Source organism: Heterocephalus glaber, unplaced genomic scaffold, assembly GCF_053883595.1.
Source record: "Heterocephalus glaber isolate CG9 unplaced genomic scaffold, H.glaber_assembly_v1.0 deba00001461, whole genome shotgun sequence".
Classification (NCBI taxonomy): domain Eukaryota; kingdom Metazoa; phylum Chordata; class Mammalia; order Rodentia; family Bathyergidae; genus Heterocephalus; species Heterocephalus glaber.
This window is the reverse complement of record NW_028258308.1, coordinates 46557888-46562732: the sequence shown is the minus strand read 5'-3', so window position 1 is coordinate 46562732 and position 4845 is coordinate 46557888. Positions and strand designations below refer to the sequence as shown.

Genomic DNA, 4845 nt, shown 5'->3' with positions numbered 1-4845 from the left:
AGCAAATTAAAAAGCTACTTCACAGCATAGGAAACAACGAAGAGAGTGATTATTATTATTATTCTGTAAGTGAAACTTACAGAATAAGGAAAATCTTTTCAGGTACTCTTTAGATAAAAATAATATCTAAAGTATATAACAATTTTTAAAACAACTAGCCCCAAAGTAAAACATACAATCAAAAAAAGGGCAATTAAAATGAATAGACACTTTTCAAAAGAAGAAGAAGTGGCTGAGAAGTACATTAAAATCAGCATTTTGGGGACACTGAGAAAATGCAAATCAAAAGCTCAGATTCTGTCCTACTCCAGTAAGAGTGGCAGTCATCAAGAATTAAGGAAAAGAAAATATTGGAAGAATGTGGGAAGATATGTACCCTTCTGCATTATTGGTGGTAATGTAAATAAAGAAAACAAGTATGAAGATAAGAATGGAGATTCTTTAAAAAGCTATAGACAGGAATTCCATTTGCCACAGCTATACCTCTCCTGGGTACCTTTCTGAAAAACGTTAAAAGCCATCATATTACAGTTATGTATGCATAGCCATATTTTAGCAGTACAATTCACAAGACCTAAATTTTTGAAGGAGCCTAAATTTTGGACAAAGTAAAGATGATTGGAAAAAGAAACTGTGATACATATAAACAATAGAGTAATAAAGAATGATAAACTTGAGTCTTTTGTAGCAAAATAGAAGGCTCCTTTAATCATAATGTTAAAAGATATAAATCAAACTCAGAAGGTAAAATATCATATGGCTTATGTTATATGAGAAACTTAAAATATAAAATAGTAGAGTACTCAATAGAGAAAATATAGTAGAAAACATAGGTTTTGGAGGTTAGAAAGTGGGGTGGGAATAGGAAAGGAATGATGTGGTGGGAAAGGGAATCAACAAGGTCAATGTACAATGCATATGTATCAATCCCTTAAACTGAATGTAATTATTATGTGTCACAAACATATACCAATAAAGAATGTAAGCTAGCAGAATGGATTAAATGATGAGACCCAATTATTTGCTGAGCAAAAGAAATTCACCTCATCAGGGAAGGCATTGCTCCCTTAGGAATGGGAAGCTGCACTTTGTAGTATTTAATCTCTGGAGTATGAATCTCTTTGTTTTGTTTTGTTTTTACATAGGTTCACAGATAAAAGTTCTCTTTGAGTCTCAGAGTAGACTTTGTACTTGGACATTTGAGTAATACTAGAATTGTTATGGCTTCTGGGCTAATGGAGAATATTTGGCTGTAGATCTAATATGTCTCCCAAAGCCAAGCTGATTGACTTTTGGAAGATGACTGAATCATGAGGGTTCTAACCTCATCAAGTGGATTCATCCATTGATTAGGCCATGATTTTATGGTAGGCATTATTGAAGTTAATTGAAACAGGAAATGGGACTAGTCTAAGGCAGTGGATCATGGGGAAGGAACCATGGTGACTCTGCCTTATCCCAGCCCCTTTCCCTGTTTCTTCTCTCACTCTCCTTCTATACTGGCTGCAATGAGGTTAGCAGCTTTCCTCCATTATGACATTATACCAGTGTATTTTTCTTACCAAAAGCTTAGACACAATGGAAATAAGTTGCCTTGGGTGAAACCTATAAAACTATGATGCCTTCCTTGAAGTAGTTATTGTCAACTATTATGTTACAACAACAAAAGGCTGACTAACTTAGAAGGGCATGAAAGTGCATCTGATGCTGTGAATACAAGAAACTAGGAAAAATGTTTGGCATTCCTCAAACTGAAACTTTAAGAAAATATTTTTACATTCTTAGTCCAGACATCAAAAGATGAGCTCAACCTTAAAATCCAGAGAACTGTGGTCACCAGCACTGTCACTGAAACCACATATTTAACTCTGCACATTGGGTAGGGAGAAATAGAGTCAGAAAAACTGTATATTTTCAAAAATATTAAATTCTGAGTTTTATACAAAGAAGACCAACTCATGATATAAAACAAAAAACCAAAAATGAAAAAAAAAACCTAAAGGAGAGAAGGAGGAGATAGGATGATAGATAGATAGATAGATAGATAGATGATAGATGATAGATAGATAATAGATAGAGAAAAAGACAGACAGGCAGACAGATAGGACAATTGCCCTGACCTTCAGCTTGCAATGAATGTCCCAAAGTAGTTAAACAATACTGCTGTTTTAAGGTCTCCAAATTCAGCAGCCTCTAGTTTTCCCAGGGAAAGGGTGAGGTGTTGGATCCACTCCCTCTAGTAAGTCTCAGATTTGAGCTTCCAGGCCACATCCCTGCCACAGCCTCAACCTTCTTCCTTCTCTCTCTCACCACTAGCTTGTTCCATTCTTGTGCTGAACCTCTCATGGCTTCCTTTCAGCATGCAATTTCAGCATGCAGTTTCCTAGGATTTGGGAAGGGGACAGCCTCAGCCTACATGGATTTGGTGCTCTCTCAACTCCTGATGCTCCAGTGACCCAGCCCCTATGGTTCTCCAGGTTGCTCTAAGACTTGCTCTTCTCCCATACCTGAGCTTGGAGATACAAAAGCCTGAGCCAGGACCATTCACATGGTTCCTTATCAACCCTGCACTCACCAATTGTTCTAAGGCCTCAGTTGTGAGTCTCTGTTTGGCTTGCAGTGACCTTTGTGCCCAATTCTAGGGAGAACAAAGCCTGACACTAAGGTGCCTGGATCAGGGATTGTGACTCCTAGCTCTCTCACAGTCCACTGCATTTCTCGTGGGCTCACAAGTTCCACAGTTCCTGGCATCATAGAGACCCATCCCTGTAGAAGATCTGAATCTCTGGGTTCCCACTTTCAAATGGAATTTTCATTAGTCTTGGCTGGCACTGAGGCTGATGGTGGCCAGGTTATACACCAAGTATTATCCACATCCATGAGCTTCTTCCACTGGAGAATACCATGTGCTTCAAAAAACCTGCTCAGTCTCCAAACCTGTGCTTTGAGCAAAATTGAGGTAGGGTGGTGGTTTCATTTCTTATTTTAGCTTTTCCTGTTTCTATAATTCACCCATTGGATATCATACTTGGGTTGCATTCTTAAGTTTTGTTTTCTTTGTTTTGTTTTGTTTTTTGGTGCCTTCCATCCTTTACAGCACACTCACTAAACTGGGTGAAATTCTCAGTGCTCACTTGAACATGGCTTTCTCCCATCACCATAACATCATTCATTCATTATTTGACAAAACTACAAATGAACACTAGTAAAAATACACCCTCCTCAATAAATAGAGTTGGACAAACTGGATCTCCACATGTGGAAGAATGAAATCACCCCATTATTTCACTTTATTTTATACAACAATATTTAGAGTAAATAAAGTGCCTGAAAAGAAAATGTAAAATGTAAAAACACTAGTGGGGTACAGGAGGAAATTTGTGTATTTGCTTGGGCAATATTTTATTATTCTATAAGTATGTGAAAATGAGAAACATAGATAGTGGGAATCCACCAAAATTAAAAAAAAAATTTCATAGCAGAGCAATGATTAATCATGTGAAAAAACAGCTAGGAAGAAATTACTTCGAGATCATACATATATGTATGTATTCAAAATATATGATATATGTATCCAAAAATATATGAATAAATGATCTCAATAGTATGCAAACAAAAAATTAGAAAAATGACAAGAAACATTAATTCACATTACTTGAAAAAATATATAAAATGGCTAACATGAAAATACTCAACATCAGTAGTCTATAGAAAAATTCAAATTGAAATGAATGTGAAATGGGTCTTTCTCTGCTTTGTGATAAGAACAGATACTACACTTGATCTTAGCCAAAAGGCCGAGAAGCGATAGATAGAATTTCTTACTCTGGCATCTTGCTGATGCTTTCTATAGTAGGCATTATAAAACATCCTATTATGATATTGTTTACATTATTATGTTATGGTAAGAGCATCTTTAAGAATGCTAAAGTAATATCCTATCTACTGGGAATCATTTGGCAGTTTGTGAATAGAATGCACACAGAAAATAAAGATTCACACATACACAATTATTCTTTACTTCAATAATGATAATTTATATGCAAATTACTGTAACACTCTTGTATTTAGAGATTTGAATGAGGATGCTTATTACATGCCATTGCTATATTGCTCCTGGGAACAAAAACTCTCATTTCTAACACTGTAATTTGTAAATATGATTTATACAGTGAAATACAATGCAGCAATTCACATTAATGATTCACAAATGCACTGTCTAATCTAGACCCACAGCATTGAAATTTGTTGTAAAAAATTTCTAATTCACAATAATATACATATGTCTAAATATTAAACTGTGAAATAACATTAAGATAACTTTAGGGATATATATATACATTTTAAATAAACTATAGGCCCATACAGATTCACTACAATTAATGATACAAACATAATATATTGAAGTGAAAATTTGTTTTAATTTAAAACTGCAAAATAAATCTAATTTTTCTTTGGATCTATATGAAGAAAGGGGGTAGAAAGAACAAGGGAGAATCAAACAGGACAGAAAAGTCAGCAAATGTAGCATTACCTTCATGTCAAAAACAATTCCCCCCTTGCAGTGAATAATCAGAAAATTAAATTAGGACAACAAATTTATTATAATAGTATCATATATAATAAAATATTAACAAATACTTAAAAATAAAATAATAAAAGATTTGAGTGCAACAAGCTACAAAATGTTCAAAGAAATTTGCAAGAAAGATACCCTGTATTTATGAATTAGAAAAACTATTGATAAAACAAAAATTCCCTTAAAATTAATCTGTTGATGAAATGCCACCTTTGTAATAACTCTAGCTGTTACTTTTATAAGAAATTTACAAAATTATTCTAACA

The 4845-nt window shown here is 34.3% G+C and overlaps 1 pseudogene; it reads right to left on the bottom strand.

The window, feature by feature from the left end:
• Positions 1-3698: 3698 nt before the first annotated feature.
• On the bottom strand, positions 3699-3809 carry LOC147826830 (U2 spliceosomal RNA; annotated as a pseudogene).
• Between the last annotated feature and the right edge of the window lie 1036 nt (positions 3810-4845).